Below are 17806 nucleotides of genomic sequence, written 5' to 3' on the forward strand. Positions count from 1 at the left end.
AATGCCTGTGTGGAAGTCTGTGAATCTTCCTGGGTGAGGCTGATTTGCTTTCTGGAACATCACATTGCGGTTTAAAATTCAAAAGAAAGTCTTAGTGTTTAGTAGTAGAGCTGAAAAATAAAATAAAAATTACCTCCATTTAAAAGAGGATGGGAAAAAAATCAGCAGACTGAACAGCCGCTGGATCTTGTATGTTGATTATGTGCACAAATATAAGATCTGGTTATAGATAAATTATGACAAATGCTTAATTTAGCCAGGGTTAAAAGTGCTTTACTGTGCAAATCCTGAATTTAGATTAACTGCAAAGTAAATCACTTTTAAACTTGGGTGATGAGAAGGGTTACAGATGGTAAATGGACTTCAACATGCTTTTCTAGTTGTCTGACTATTCAAAGCACTTAACATCGAAGTCTGCAATACAGACCGGTCATCAGTATTAACCAGTCTGCAACCATTCACCCACTGATGCAGTCGTGGGAGCAATTTAGGGTTACGTGTGTCTCCCAAAGACATATCAACATTCGGCTACAACAGGCGACTCTAACGAGCCACAGCCCCAACAATATAAGAAGTTTTAGGTCATATTAAGACATCTTAAAAATAATAATTAAAAAAGACAGACCGAGACCTCAGTCTGCTTTCTCCTGCAGAATGGTTTGCCTCAAAGATTTAACAGCAATAAAGAATTTAACTTGAAAATCTAAACCAGTGGACCACCCAGACTGATGCTCACCAGCCCAAAGGGAAAAAGTGGTACATGCTTTCAAACTTACCATGAATTTTTGGATGATTTCTTTGTAAATTCAATTACAAGTGTGGCTATTGACTAACTGTTGATATTTTAAAATGCTCTTCAACTGCAGGTGCTTTGCACAGGAACTAGGAGCATTTTGAGGAACTCTGTCCTTTTCAACTGCAGGAATTGGGGTCTAAATTTAGTTCTTGTGTGGAGGGTCTTCCTTTTGAAATGCCCCTGATTAGCTGGTGGTACTTTCCAAAAGACCAGGAACTATCTGATGTGGGGCTGCAGTACCGAAAGTTTCTGGTTGGTGACTCTGTCAACAACTCTATCAACAAATCTCAGGTGACCACCCAGATGCTAAACATTCAAACCATCCCAGTGTCTCCCTGCAGCCACAGTGGTGTAAAATCAGTCCAATGCTCCTCTCATTTCATAAAAAAAAAAAGAATCTCAGACAGCTCAAGTCAAAAACTAGTGAAAAATCACCTGCACAATGTGTTTTCAAACATTTCAACACGAGTACAAGTTCATTTTCCTTCAGAATATCCAGTCTTCCAATTAAAAGGTCTGTATTCAAACAGGAAGTCAATTATTCTTAGTTTAAGACAGCAGAAAAATCCAAAATGACACAAAACAGTTTTGAATGCAAACTAGTTGAATATTAAAATGCAACATAAACAAATGTATTTAATCCCAATTAACTTAAAAAAATGTTTTTTGTGTGTGTTGTGTGCCTTTATTTTGATAGGACAGACAAAGAGAGAAAATATGGGAATGAGAGCAGGGAAAGACAGGCGCCAAACTTGCAGCAGGACTGGAAATTCATAACATGACCAGTGAGTACAGGACTACAGCCTCGGTTTAAGAGTGCCTGCTCTGCCAACTGAGCTAAACCAGCAACCAACTTTTGAGATAAATCAAAATTACAAATTGTAATCTTTTGACTGCCCTAATCGAATTATAAATAAATTAGTGACTTCCTGAAACCTGGCTGTGTCAGGATGCCTGATTGACATAATCTTCCCAAGACTTTAGGTCCTGTTGGAAATACAGACAACAGAATTCAGCAGAAACCCTTTAGTTCCTTAAAGAGGATACTTTTGGTTGAAAAACACTGACAGTTAATATGTGCTTATCTAATTTGACAAACTGATTTTGATACGTTTCCTGAGGGAGTCCAGACCCCACCTGAGGATCAAGGATTTAAGCAAAGTATGAGTAAATAAAGATATACAAAGAGTGCAATAGCAGCATCCTACTATTGTAGGAGCATTCAAAATGTAAAAAAAACAAAAACATTTTAGCCTCAAGGACAGGAAATATTTAAAAGAAGAAATCCTACAGCATGACGTGAAGTACAGGTAAAGATTAAAGTTACAACAGAGTGGCTGCTTAAGAATTCACATCAACAGTCACTTCAGTTTTCAAGGATTAATCACAGACAGGGTCATGAGTGAGTGTTATTTTGTGACAGCCTTGGTATACCAGTGTTTGGCTGGTAGCAGCCAGTGAATGAATCAACAAACTGAAAAGTTTGAATAGGCCTAAATTATCTTCATGAAATTAGTTCTAGCCATCATAACAGTGGGTAAGTCCTGCAACCTTGACTATGTGTACTTTAAAGTTTTGCATGTTTTGAGTAAAACACAAGCCTATCTGCTTGCTTTGCATGTTATCATGTGTGCAGCGTGAGGTCACTCCATGTCTTGTTGCAGTACCGAGCCATGGCAGGCAGCAGCTGCAGGGAGGCAGGCAGGCAAAGATGAGGTCATTCAGCAGGCAGGATTAAGGCCGTGACAACTGGCGCTCTGGCCAGTGCCAGTGCTGACCGGGGCAGTTGTGCAGTGGGCACGCTGCAGCGGCTCCAGCTCCACACCAGCATTACCCCACTGTTGTTTCTTCATTAGCCCGGTTCTGGCCCCGGGCACTGTGCAGCTTGCCAGGCCCACAGCATGAACCCACAGTTGTTGCAGGGCTTTAGGGACGTCTCCCTCTCTCTCATCGTGTCTCTCTGTGGTCACACACTGCGACCGCGCTCCTTGTGGGGAATAAAGGATCAGGTTACTTACCAACACACTCGTTAACTCAATTATGCAAGCCTTTAACGCTTTGATGTGTAGCGATAAGGCCAGGATTATTGAAGGGACAGATGCCATCTGACCACAGCAGAGCTTTGTTGCCACATGCCTAAGCTACGGCCGATGAGAGACGGACAAAATGGAGTGCTGAGGGTCAGGAGGAGGGCCACTTGTAACCTGAAAGAGATGAAAGACAGGGACAGCCATGGAGGTATCAAAGAGGATGGGAGCTTGTTACTGAATCTTAAAGGCTAGCTTGACATTTAGCAGTGTGAAAACCTGAAGTAGCTCGTAATGGATGAAACAGCTCCAAATTCACTTCACCTAACATCTGTTAAATGCATGCAGGATGTGCTACGTGTGCCTTTAAATGAGGTGATTTCAGTCTCCATTTGCAAATTTTTTGCACCTCCTCTCCTACAAAATGATGAAAAAGCATAAAACAAAGTGGCTAGCTGTTCACTGGTTCCCACTTCTTTTAAAGCTTGGATATAAACCTAAAACCATTAGCTGCACCACTGAGACCAATTAGCAAAACATGGCCAAACAAACCTTCTCCTGCTTTTACAGCATGTTCGCTCTTTTCACCCTCCCTCCTTCTTTCCCTCTTCATAGAGATAGTTTTCAGGTCTTTTCTGGTCTGATGATAGGTCATTTATTTATTTGGAGCTTTCATAATTCTTTTCAACTGTGGTGATGCTCTCTTACAGCTTGAAGGCCTGACTTCTTGATGTCTATCTCCCACATAAGCTCCAGATGTGAACCCGCTGGCTTGATGTTTGGTTGGAGGAGCTCAGCTGGAAAACTTTACAGACGCAGACAAACAGTCTGACCTGAAAAAGAAAACGCACAAACAGATGACGGTGACAAATAGTCTACATTTGTTCTGCTTCAGTTCTTATTTATCGAAACTCCACCTCAGATACGCTTCCCAAGTTTTAAAGAACATACTTCATCTGTTTACCAAGAAGACACTGGTTCAAATGAGGACTGTTCACTTTCTCACCCACTAGGTGGCACTGCAGCTGCAGATCCACATCACAAAGGGGGGATAAACACCTGTGGGATCACAACATCTCACTTCACTCTCTCTCCCTGCTGTCCTCTCATGTGTCCCAAGTCTTTTAAAATGTGTTACATTTCCAATAGGAAACAAAGAACAGGATTCACTTTAATTTCAAGAAAAAACATTCAATTTTTCTGTTAAGACAAGTGAAATGAAAAGGGAGAGGATCCTTCAATGAAACTCTGTTACTTACTGGACATGTAATATGAATAGGAAATGGCTCAGTGTATAAATCTCTATTTAAATGCTATTTTTAATTTCATTACAGACATTAGAGCTGCTGTGTTTGAACTTTTGACAACATTAATATTAGAACACTCAGAAAAAGCAGAAGCGGCTATGCCTGCACACATGCAAATATCTTAATCAAACCTCAACATTTCAACCAGAGGTCTTCTTCAGGTGATGTTGTTTGAAAATTCAGGCCATATAGATTTGCACACCAATGGTCCGATAGGCGTTATGACATCAAGAGTGTTCAAAATGCCTCAAGGTGAAACGCATCTACAGAAATCATATGTCAGATGCAAACACAGAAATGCAAATTAACCAACCATGCATAAGATAATTCTTACCTTTTCAATTATTCTACCAAATCTTTATGTGAAATGTTGTTAAATAAAACATTTTTTTTTTTTTTTTTTGCCATTTAGTAAGTGTGCGTACTGTCTCCTTGTTGCTGTTTTGGCATTGCCCTGCACCTACCATATGCAGGTTTAAATAGCCTTCTTTTTTTTTTTTTTTTGCTGGGGAAAAAAAGCACTACAGAAAATTCAAGTCACATGTTCTTCATTAAAAAATAAGTAATGATGCTTAAAGCTGAAATAAAAAAAAAATATATATATATAAATATATATATATATATATATATTTTTTTTTTTTTTTACTGTATATTTTGAAGTCTGAGGTACAGTTTGTTAAAAAAAAACATGCTCAAGTCTGGCTACTTTATGACTGATTTTGTCTAAACTGTAATCTTTAGTAATAGAAGCTGAGATGTATGTTGTGTATGTGGTAAATGGACCTCATCCTTCATAATATAAGAAAGACTTTAGCTTAAGATGACATTAAAAAAACTCTATTAATACAAACAAATAAATATAGGTGACCGCAATATTCAACAGTGCCGGATATCTGATCATAAGACTTAGAGATGCTACACAAAAATGTAGAATCACTCCACAGCTGTCTGCATTCTTATTTCATTATAGTGATGAACAAGCTGGTTCAGAGCTGGCTTTTTAATGTGAAAAGCAGGATCCAGATCCTGTCTGAGAACCACTTCCCTTTTTTTCTTTGTTTTTGTTATTTGATGGAAAGAATAAAGAGGATGATCTTTTTCTCATGTTTTAAATCAGGGGTGTCATAAAGCCCAGCTAGTGAGCTGCATTCATCCAACCTGCAAGATTCTTCAGAGGCAGGACAGTTCAGAAAACAATCATGTATTTTCATCATGAAAATTATGATCAAATATGGCCCTGATATGGGCCAGTGCATTTCAAAGGTTTGAAACCTCACCAAATAAATGCTGATATGGACATTTTTGGGAGGTTTTGGGTAGGTGAAGATAAATAGAGAAAATCTGGCATGGATTTAGTACTTTTAAGGACTTTTTAAAAGATGCTCCTCATACTTTGTAAGACCTATCACATCCTCAGTTTCTAACCACACTAATGACACAGTTGCATTGTTTTTTTTCCTGATAGTAAGACAAGAATGTGAAAAAAGAAAATAAAATGTGAGGGGTATTTTTTTATTGTAGTCTGAAAATGAAGCTGTCTTTGAGCATTTTGAGATTAGACTACGAGGAAAAAAAGAACCAGATGCCAGAAAGTATCTGAATGTAGCTGAATGGAAGTTCTTATTTTCTAAGAACTTGGCCTAAGAGTAGCTTTCCTAAAATCAGAAAGTGTCTATTTAAAAGCACCATCTTTAAACAAATCTGGATCAGCAATAGCTCACCACAATTAAGTTGTATTAACTTCAGTAATTTATCTCCATACGTCTGAGAAGAATTCAAATCAGATGTGGCAGTTTCAAAAAATCATGTGAGTAAATCTAAATATATGACAAGTACAACAAGTGAAACAAGCACAACATCTTTAGATGGATACGCTATAAAATTAAAAATAAAAAAGCTTTAAAATGTAAGATCTGGAAATCTTTCATTTAAGACTTTTTAATAATCTTAAATAAATAACAATAAAATGGAACAAAGTTTCTTTCCTGCGAGTATTTTTTTCATTTGTTGATAAATTAAAATAGATAAAGTCTACTAAAGCTCTGAAGACTTCTTATGTCATTTGATCACTGGAAGTCCATTTGGACTCTCCAAATGACCACCTTGAGTTCTGAATGGACATTTCCTTACAAAAAATTGTGGGGAAAATCAAGGCCAACAAAGTGACCATATATGGTTCTTTGCCTGCTTACGATAAAAAAATCCAAAAGTGTATGCAGATTAAACTGTTAATAATGGGAAAATAAACACATAAAGACAAAGTAGTACTTCCTAACATCTTAAAAATTTACTCTGGGGTGCTTGTTTGGCTCAGTGGGTAGAGCAGGAGCCCAGGCACCAAGGTTATGGTCCTCAGCACTGGTTGCAGGATCAATTCCTGGTCTTGGTACTGTTTGGTGCATGTCATCCCCCCGCACTCTCTCTCCCTACGTTTCCTCTCTCTTTTCAGCTGTCCTATCTAAATAAAGGGAAAAAAGCCAAACAAATTATGTTAATATCTAATTTATATGATTATTTTTGAGGTACATCTGCTTCTGGATATAACTTTGGACATGGGGCATGGAACAGGGACACGTCAAACCTCACACAGTTATCTGGGGTGCCGCTAAGGTGTCCCCTGACAGGGCCAGGGTCTTCAGAATTTGTAATGAGAAACATAAAAATGGATAAATGCCATTTTAGTACAATAAAACTGTTATATTGTAGTAAAACTGGCAAAAACCGCGTACATGTTGCTATTTAAAAAATAAGTCTAATTTACCATTGGATCCCTACAAACCTGTATCAACACCAAACTACACTATAGAGTTCTATTATCCTACTTAAGGAGAAGTAATTTGTTAAGAAAATAGCCTTGCTTTAGGGCTGAATGAATTTGGTGTATGTCCTAAAAAAGATGTCATTTTACACCCATAAACAGATCAAATATGGCGACTCCATTTCTCATGCTAAAATTGCAGTCGTTTTTAGAAATCCTGTGCAAAAAATTAGCACTATTCACCTTTACAATGTGTGAGTTTCATGAACTTATCATGGTTAGTTATGGTGTTACGACCACTGATGAGCCTTAAAGAGAAGGAAAACTGAATTTTGTGAGTTTTGGAGGAAACAGGAAGTTTAAGACATTCTGAGCCACTGCTGATTGGTGCTGTGAATGTCACTGATTTTAACCGGTTCTACTGTATCAGACAAAGAAAGTCCACTGAAGTACGTATACGTGTCCTTGCCCCATAAAAGGTTGAGAGTTTTGTATTTCAGGGATGGTCAGCAGGGGTTTAAATTGTAGTTACAGTTGTAGCACAAACAATACCCATTTATTCCAAGTAAATCACAAGGAAATGCATCAGTTCATACTACTAAAGGGAGTTGAAGTGAAGCCTTTGTATTATATCCTACTGTTGAAGTGTGACTCAACACATGAAAAGTCGCCACTCAGGGATGTAATTGACCAAGAAATGACACATTTGTGTTGCTTGCCTGGAATTCATTTAACACTAACCACTGGCTAAACTGGACTCACTGAGAAATTTGCTTCATTCCCAAAGATATGTTGAGATAGCTGGGAATCAGATCCAATCAAATGAGAGTACGGCTATTCTAACGATAAACGATCATCTGAAATGAAAATACACCATACATAGATGAATACCAGGAGGTTACGTTTCTCTCTGCAGTCACAGCTGTACTCAACAACCAATGACCAAAGGTTCATCATGACCTTCTCACCTTTTTTTGTGGTTTGAGACCGCGCTCTTAAACTGTAGCCAGAACAACAACAAAAAACAGCGTTTGATGTTGTCAGTGAGGTCTCGTTCTCTGTCTGTCGGGAAGTCCCCTTCTCCTCCTAACTACCACCAAATGCTGTCCTCTAATTCACAAAGTGCATGTGCATCATTTGAGAGCAGACTAAACCCAGAAGCCTGGCATTGGGATTTCTCTGCCACATGAAATGACTGCCATGGTTAATGCAAACAAATGGCCAATAAAATAACAATAACACAAATAAACAAGTCAGTGTAAGAAATAAATTAAATGAAGACTACAAATCACAGCTCTTGTCGGCCCTTGGAGTGTAATTGATTGGGATTAGGGGAGTGTTGTGGTTTGCCAGCGTCCGCAGCGTTTACTTACATCTCACAGGGGCACGCTAAAGACAACGAAAGACGAAAGGAATAATGTCAGGAGGGGATAAACTGGGTGCTGAGGCGAGGGAGAAGAAGACGGGAAATTAAAGAGACCAAAAGAGGAATAAAAAATGAGTATAAAGAGAAGCAAGCCTGGAATCAATAATCTGTTTTCTTTTTTTTTTTTTTTGAGGAGGGGAGAGCGGGTGAGCGGCGCCTGAGGACAACAGACCGCATCCTTCCTTCCTGCAAGGCAACATGGGGACAGAAAGGGCCACCAGGGGAGGTCACTTGGACGGGGATTCACTTCCTGTCAGGGTCGACAGGGATCGGGGGGATAAGTGCATCCAGGTCACAGGGAGAGCCACCTGCATGTGATTGTTAACCCCCCTTTTAACCTCAGTGGCAGCCAGGTGGGAAAGATATGCAAGCAGAAGGGGATGGGTGCTCAGACAGGAGGAAGGAAAGGACTCAGGGATGAGACAGCATCGTTCTCTGTGTTAGTCATCTCCATGAGTAGGGCTGGGAAATACACACCAAAATTATACTGATATTTTTTTAGCTGAACGGCGATACATGATGTTTATCTCAAAATTTTTTCTTACAAAGAAACAACAAAAACAAACTCAGTGAAATTTTTTATCTGTCCCTCATATTTTCACATCTATCTGCCATGCGGTATTGACAGCTTGCCTTCCTCCCTCCCCAATCCAAAATAATAATGTATTTTACATATTCACATTTTTGGTAAGCTGAGTTGAATCCCACGAGTTACCCTCGGGTCTGATCACTACCAGACCCGCTGAATCAAGAAATCCTTTAAATAGAACCTGTCCGACAAAGTGGAGTAGGCTAAAAGATCTTAAGAAGCAACACATCATGCCCCAATCTTAGGAAATTCAGGAACAGATAAGAAACAAAGTCATTGATATCTATCATTCTGGAAAGGTTACAAAGCCATTTCTAAGGCTTTTGCGCTCTAGTGAACAACGGTGAGAGCTATTACCCACAAATGTAGAAAAACTGGAACAGTGGTGAACCTACCTAGGAGTGGCCGGTCAACCAAAATCATTTCAAGACCGTATCAACGACTCATCCAGGAGGTGAGAAACAACCTAGAGCAACACCTAAAGACCTGCAGGCCTTACTTGACTCAGTTAAGGTCAGAACTTATTATTCAACAATAAGAAAGCTGGGCAAAAATGGCATGCACTGAAGAGTCCCAAGGTGAAACCACTACTGACCAAAAAAACACAATGTCTTGTCTTGAATTAGTGAAAAAAACATCTTTATGATCCCCAAGACATTTGGGAAATATTCTGTGGACTGATGAGATAAAAGCTGAACTTCCTAGAAGGTGTGAATCCTGTTACATCTGGCCTAAAAGAAGAACATACCAACAGTCAAACATGGTGGTGGTAGTGTGATGGTCCGGGGCTGCTTTGCTGCTTCAGGACCTAGACCACTTGCCGTAATTGATGGAAGCGTGAATTCTGCTCTCTACCAGAAAATCCTGAAGGAGAATGTCCGGCCATCCCTTTATGACCTCAAGCTCAAGCACACTTGAGTTATGCAGCAGGACATTGTTGCAAAATACACCAGCAATTCCATCTCTGAATGGCTTGAAAAGAAGGAGAAGAAGGTTTTGGAGTGGTTTAGTCAAAGTCCGGACTCCTAATCAAACAAGAAAGCAACTAAATACTTTCATTCAGTCATGATGCTGAATGATTACTCAATTCTGGGTCATTACTTCATGGTTACCTATTAATGTTACTCATTTTGCTTCACATTTTCGTAAAGTGGAGTATCATTATGAGTAGTTACAACATAACCTTTACCAATTTATTAATCACCTTATTACATCTCGACAATGAAGCATCACTAGGTAGTTTCTTAACACTTTATAAGCAGTTACTCATTTGTTCCCTTGTTTTAAATCCAATAGTTACGGCAATTTTTATGCACCTCATCATCAAGTGTTACCCACATTACCATACTTCTCTCTAAAAAATAATTTTAAAGTTTCCAGAGCACTTTTGGCTTGACTTCATGAAGGTGCTTCTCAACAAGTTCAGGCCTGCTTGGTTGGAAAACTGGGACTCAGATATGCCTGAGGAGGCATAAAGGGGGTTTCCAAACTGGGAATACATTGCTGACATTAAAACAAAAGGCTTACACATTTCAATAATATGCACTGGATAGAATCATGCAGCAAATGATTGTGGCAATTTAGAAGTTAAGAAAAGAGGATGTTTTGCCACTGTGACTCTGAGAAATATGGGGACTTAAGCAACCTGAGGAGTGAATGTGTGAGTGCTTCTAAGTGTGTGACAGTGCGTTTGAGACTGTGCCAAACCGGCCAAGAAAGCGCTGGCAATTTCCTTGAGATGCAGAGCTTCACCGCACTCCCCAGGGGGAGGCCAAATAAACCTCAGATGTGCAGAAGGCTCTGTCCTTGTCCCTCCCCCTCTTTGCACCCCCCTCTGACTGCAAAGACTACACAAACACATCAGAAAGTAGGAGAGGAAGAAGAGAGGGAGAAAAGGACGGGGAAGAGGAGAGGAAGGCAGAGAGGAAAGGGGAGATTTCTAACGTTTCATTTTTTAAACTTCTTTGCTGTAAGCTGTCATCGTAGTCAGCCCGTAGGAGGTTCGCAGATGTTTATCATGTACAAGAAGAGAGAAAAAAGGAATCATAAATTGTTCCATGATGCATCCAAGGTCATGAGTTCAGAGCCATAAAGTACAAGAATAACCCTGCAGAGTGTGATTATGGGAGTAAACCTCAGTGTTGTAGGCCGTGAAATTTAACCTCAAGAAACCTGTCGGAACTGTTTTGAGACAGAGGCAGGAGATGTCTGTGTGATGTTTTTGCATTTATATCATATTACTGCATGTCACTAGCCTTAAATCTTCATGCACCGTTTAAGTTACTAACCGTATATCTTCCTGGGAGTTCCTGAGCCCTATTGTCTTGAGGGTTCCTGCTGCAGACGACCTGCTGCTGTGGATCTGCCTGACAACTGCTCACACTTTCAATATCAGTTCTACATCTGTTATGATTAGAAATATTAATGTGAATATCAGAGCTGCTCATTTTCCTATTTTATCATCATTATAGCTGCCAATGTCAATATAAGAATGATCAGTTTCATTATACTCTGCTGTTCCAACCATTTTTCCACCTTACTCATGAGCATTCTTGCCATAAATCTGTTTCATTTGTTGTTACTTGTGTTGTTTGTCTCTTTCCATCTTTCCTTCTGCAAGTCCAGCACAATCTCAGCAGATGGCTGTTCAACATGAGGCTGGTTCTGCTCGAGGTCTCTTGAAAGGAAGTTTTTCCTTTCCCATGCAACTTTGTTAGAAGTTGCTAAGTGCTGTTCTTACATAGAATATTGTTCAAGACTGTATGGACAGGGAAGGCAGTGCAACATGTGTATCTGAAGGAGGCAAAACACTTACATATTTCAGTCTAAATAAGCAGCAACAAATACATTTTGTGCAATTCTAACCACATAAAGCAATAAAGCAAAGGACCATATGATCACCACCAGCACGTGTAAGTTTGTTGCAGATGACATCCCACAACAGCGGTGAACTCTTCTTGGGGGGCAAGTAGTGTTTTCTGCGTATAGTAACCCTATCAGAAAGACCATGTTTTGAGCTTTTCACAAGTATGCCAAGTTTTCAAAGTCTAAAAATATACACATTTCATTCTTAGATACTTTTGTGTCCTGAAAGTAGTGAAATATTCAGGCAAAAAAGCTCTTAAAAACCCAGTGAAATGGCAGCAGGAAGGACTTAAAAACTTGATAAAGCCTGGATGAGTGCCGTCAGACTGGTCATGTATGGTCTGTTTTGTTGTTGTGATGGGAAATCTGTCTATTTTACCAGATACAGATCATTTGACTTAGCTCAGCAGAGCTGGTTGCTTGGCTCCCAAACAACTCTTCATTTGGTACCAGTTTGTCTTTAAAATGTGGATTTAATAACGACAAAGAAGGAAAGGAAACTTGCACCCAAATGGTAGCTTGCAACTGTGCTCCCATTAAAGAGCCATTTCACAGAACTGGTTTCCTTCGTAAATGGCACATAATTACTCAGTCACTTACTCCACAAGGTTTATCAGTTGATAGTTCATCACAGTTACAACAAAAAGCATGTTTGTGATTAAATTAGATTTTTTTTTTTTTTTTTTTTTTTTTGAAGGGGCTCGGCTAGCCTTTTAGCTCTGTACAAGACTCAAGACCCTTGTCTCCCTTCATCTGGATAGATGATGCTAGATGCCAGGAGGTCTGCAGAACTGAATGAATTGTGTTACTGAGCACCTCCATGACAGTTAAATCAGATAAACTGTGGGAAACAATCTCTGTTTTGTAAAGTAAAGAGATCGTGCTCAATACATGTAGCACTTTTCTGATAATTGCAGTGCACAGATCCATGTAGAGTTTTAAAATGCTAACTCTTCTGTTTCTGATTCATTTGTTCCTTATGGCTGTCTGCCATGTGACTGCAAAGAACCTATAGGAACACTAGTAGAGCAGCACTATTTCAGGTGTGGTAAAATATGCAAGAGAAAATACAGAGTAACTAATTTAGTAATGCTGCCCATGTGGTGCAGAGTGCATCCTGTAGGAGCGATGGATAACTGAGAAACATGTCAATCAATCCACATGTAGTCCCATTCCACTGCCTCCTGCACAAACTCTCAAAAGCCAATGACAACCCCGCCTACAAGTAAGCTTGTTCACAATGTGACAATACACTAGCACAGCAGCCAAACAGCAGAAATGATGCAGGTACAAAAAAGAAAAAATACAAAAGAAGAACAATAAAAAACAAAGGGATATCATGTTTTTTTTTAATTTAACTTAAGATTTACAACTATAGAGAAAGCTCAGCAAATAAGGGAGAAGACCAAAAAAACACAATGAATGCCTGCAACTTTCAATCTCTCAAGTGGCACTGCATATTACAACATGGGCTCAGGGCTTGAGACTCTACCATAAAAAGATAAAGCCACATTGACAAGATCCAGAAAAGCCAACAACTTCTCTGGGCCTCTCTGTGATGAACTGACCTAAACTTGAAAAGTAAGTGCTGAGGTCTGGCGAGTCCACATTTCAAACTGTTCTTAGAAAAGGGCTGAAAAGGACCATCCTTACTGCAATCAAGACAAGGTCAAAATCAAGCATCCGTGACGGTGTTTGGGTGTATTATTACCTCCGCCTAGGAGGTTATGTGATTGAGTGGGTTGGTTCGTTTGTTAGTTTGTTTGTTCGTTTGTTAGCAACATAACTCAAAAAGTCATGGACAGATTTGCACGAAATATTCAGGAAATGTCAGAAATGGCATAAGGAAGAACTGATTAGATTTTGGGCCTGGATCACCATCTGGATTCAGGATTCAAGTGCTGATGGAACTGGCGCTTTAACAGCATCCACACTAATGTCTTCCGCCATAATTGCACCGGCCTCTTGTTGCTGTTTGCTTAAGTCATGACTCCGACTCGCTCGAAAGTACTGCCCCTCGTCGCTGATTGGTCCTATCACTGTCTAACCAGACCCAAACGGTTCAGACAGGACCTTTGCAAAATGGATTCGCCAATGAGAAACACGGAAACAGGCGTATCCATCTGCTTTGCAAGGTTAGTCCAGACCTTTCCCCCATTGAAAATGTATGGTGTGTTTTTAAATGACGAGCTGTTTTCATCACCCAGAGGCTAAAACAATTGACAAAGTAACATGAAAATTTTTTTACCTATCCATCAAACATATGCTCTCTTATTTTACTATGGTTTGACCCCTTTAAATGTTTACTAATCTGTAGGCATCATTAAAATCCTAGCACTTTGTAGCGTGCATTAATAAAGTGCCTCTGTCACACCCAGATGCTGACTACAATGTGTGCTTTATAGGGAGTAAGGAAACACCACACACAGTGACACACACCCCTCTCACACTCCACCCTCTCCTCAGTCCCCTGGCAATACCCATGCATCAACTCACACTGTGGGTAAACAAACACACACACCACCAGAGTGTTTACCTGTTTACCCCCACTGTGCCAATTACCCCCCGTGCCATGACAGCTAAATGCACCACTGTTTTTATGTTATTTCTTCTACCTTTATGAATGTAAATATTTACAAGTCGACAAAAGATAAATAAAAAATAATGTTCAACATTGATTTTAAGCATGTAAACAATTAAAACTAAGCCAGAATACCTACACAAAGAGGCTTTGGTTGCTCCATAGATGGAGAAAATTATTCCAAGACTGACACCAAACAGACTGTACAGAAACATGGCAGAGTGTGTATCCCATATGGATAATGAGCTGTTCACAATGTCTCTATATCATTGGAACATGTAGGAACGCTGTCATATGTGCTGTCACATGTCCAAAGAACGCATAAACAGAACTGTTTCATCCACAAACAAGGACTGATCATGGTGAATAGTCAGGCTGAATGTCATGTGGATGAAGCTAAAGTGTTGCAAGTTTTGATCAGGAGGTTAAGATTCAAGATGACGTTTGGACAATGAGCCAACAATTCTGACTGCTGCTGTGAGGCAGAAAGCTCTGGAAAAAGCTGAAGTGGACTGGCACTTTTTTGCTCTTGGTCTGCATCAGGGTCATCAGGAATGTAATGCAAACATATTCTACTGATGTGGACATACGTATCTGCTAAAATAGAAGGTTACCAACCTTTTCCTAGGAGCCCCCCCTATCTAAAGCCTGAAAAACGTTAAAGACATTCTAAAAAGAATTTTAGGACATTTTTTTTAATGTGACAGACCCACACATGGCGACATGAAATGACAGATTTAACCATTCTGTTCTAGTAGTGTGTTGTGTGCACCAAGATGACAAACACAGCACACCACACACTAACCAATCCTTTTCACTGACGACCACAGTCTCCACTCTCAGAACTCTATTCTCATACTGTCAAATTCAACTTAACAAGCTCAATGAAGCTATCTGTATGCTACCTTCTACATCCAATGGGATTAGCAATTGCAGTCCAACTACTCTTCTTGTCAGATTTTGGTATGTTTTGCAGGACTCATTGTTGTCACAAATCAACAAGTTGGTCCTGCATTTTTGACATTCATCCCACTTTATACTTCATGTTTAATGTTGCATGGCTGTGTTTGTTGTGCTTCCTCCTTGCTTCTTCATTCGCCATTGGCCCATTCCACATGGCAATTCTCCTAGTACCTTCTCAGCTGTCCTTGGTGTTCCCAACAGGGTTTATGATCAGAAATATTGGACGTATTTTATATTAATTATCTTAAGTCCAAGCAGCTCTGATAGTCTTTCAAGTAGATTGGAGAAGGAAAGATCACGCTTAACACACCTGAGGAAAATCTGGCAAGATAATCTTTAGAGCCTTTGAATAATCGGGCCCTGCTAACTTTGGTCTGAAGGGGAAAATAAAGTCAACAATCAGCAAGATTAACTTACTTGTGTGCCAGGCTTAAGAAAACTGAGCCCTGCAAGGACCCAATAGATAAAGTGATACACTGTTGTCAAAAATTAAAATAAACTTGAGCTGGACAGAATGGGCCAATACACTCTAGTTCCGACAAAAAGTTTTTTTTATAAACTTTACAGTTGTCAAGTTATCATGATTTTAGTTCATATCTAATTTTGACAACATAAGAGCATACTAAACCTTATGCCCCCCTTAAGATCTTTTGCAACCCCCTCAGGAGGCCCGGATCCCAGGTTGGGAACCAGTGTGCAAAGACAGGTAGATACGGCTCTCAATTTTTCATTTTGCCATCTTTTCTGACAGAGACATGGACCAAGCTGAGAGACCTAACGCATCAACAAGGTTAAGTATTGAAATCTGGTACCAATGTCTACAACACAACTTAGACATGCTTTAATTTGTTACCCCTCCAACTGAATGTGACCCCCTGCCACTCCAAATAAAATTCAAGAAATACATTATAAAATTTGTGTGATTTAATTGCATGAACTTTTATTTCAGCAGAGCATCAATGCCTTTAAATTGTTTTGCTGTCTGGAGAAATGTCCATGCTCTACTTGCATTTCCCTACGAAGGATCAGTCACATTGACTGACATATTTACTTTGTTTGTCTCTGATGGAATGCCACTATATGCCTTCTGTATGAGCCTTTTACATCAATAAATTACACCTTTTTCTTTTCTTATTCCGTGTTCTACTGGCCTTTTAAAAACATATTTCTATTAATCATTTACAATACTGAGACAGCTTTAATTCTCCCACCAACTTTCACCACACTGTTTTTTTCTTTTAAAAGCATAGATTCAGGCACTGTTTGGGTTTTGGCACAGTTTATTGAGTATAAATTTATCAGAAAATACCCCAAGCAATACAAAACCTACTTGCTGAAATGAAAATCAAGCCATGTCACAGCTGAAATGTGACCACCACTCACCCAGTCTGGAACGGCTGTTAGCCCTCAGACACTGCAAACTCTGCTGTTTCATGATCTTCCCGTCATGAAATGCTTTCAACTGACACAGGATAACTTACAGCAAAAACATTGACCTCCATCACCACACTGCCATGCATCCATTAAGTTCAGATTGTTATTTAGGTGATTATTAATCATCACTGCTGTAAACACTTCTGCTTAAACATCATGCACATGCAGGAGTTACAAGAGACTAAACAGACTTCCTACAGATCCCAAAACCAACTTACAAAACCACAGCAGCACCTCAGCCTCCCTGGCACTACCTTTATTTTCCTTTTTGACTTTTCTGTTTTCACAATCATCATTTAACAAGTCTGTAAGCTGCAGCTACAGCCGAGCTTGTGGCTGGATATGAGCTTGTGATGGACGCGGGGTTTGCGTTTGCCATACGTAGACTCCTGCGCTCACAGTAGGGAAGTATCCGTTTATCCCGGGGTCTCCTGTGCTCGTTCTCACTCTGGAGGGATGCCTGTAAAGCCAAACAAGGGGAGGGAGGGGGCAGGGATGTGTTTCCATTACGACTATTGAGCCCCTGAAACACTAGAAGTCTCATTTTAAGGATCCAGTTTTATTAAATCAACTGTGTGACAACGTTGGGTTGTTTCCACAACACGGGCAGGTACGGTGGGTGTGAGGTGTGCAGACAAAGTGCTCTTTGAGTGCTGCGGTCAGGCGCTGTGCCAGACACCTTTCCACACCTAGCACTTGGAAGCCTAATTGAGAATATGGGCCGAGCCTGTCATTGCCTTTACCATTATTGCACTCAACACATGGCCAAGAGGCTGCGATAGCTGCAGCACTGTTGCTACCAAGGGCTCATTTTGAGTGTGTGTGTGTGTGTTTATGGGTCGACTGGCTGAATGTTTTTGCTTCTGTCGGTGCTGGTGCGCAGGAATGGTGGACCCTGCTGCTGCATAAATGCCCAGACAATGATTTTTCACTGTTAAAGCCCTGCTGCAAATACTTAATGATGAAATATCCAGACTGAAATGTATAAATGGAAAAACAGGTGACAGGTGTGTGTCTGAAAACCACTGAAGCACGTGTCTAAGTGAAGGCAAAGCATGAC

The 17806-nt window shown here is 39.9% G+C and overlaps 1 long non-coding RNA gene across 3 annotated transcripts in view; it reads right to left on the reverse strand.

Moving 5' to 3' along the window:
- Positions 1-1972: 1972 nt before the first annotated feature.
- LOC121529633 overlaps positions 1973-17806 on the reverse strand; it is a 111823-nt gene continuing 95989 nt past the window's right edge. For all 3 annotated transcript variants that reach the window (XR_005993591.1, XR_005993584.1, XR_005993590.1), the window contains 2 exons: positions 3532-3656; positions 1973-3000 (listed from right to left, as the gene is read on the reverse strand). This is a non-coding gene — a long non-coding RNA (uncharacterized LOC121529633). The remainder of the gene's footprint in view (positions 3001-3531; positions 3657-17806) is intronic.

Source organism: Cheilinus undulatus, linkage group 21, assembly GCF_018320785.1.
Source record: "Cheilinus undulatus linkage group 21, ASM1832078v1, whole genome shotgun sequence".
NCBI lineage: Eukaryota > Metazoa > Chordata > Actinopteri > Labriformes > Labridae > Cheilinus > Cheilinus undulatus.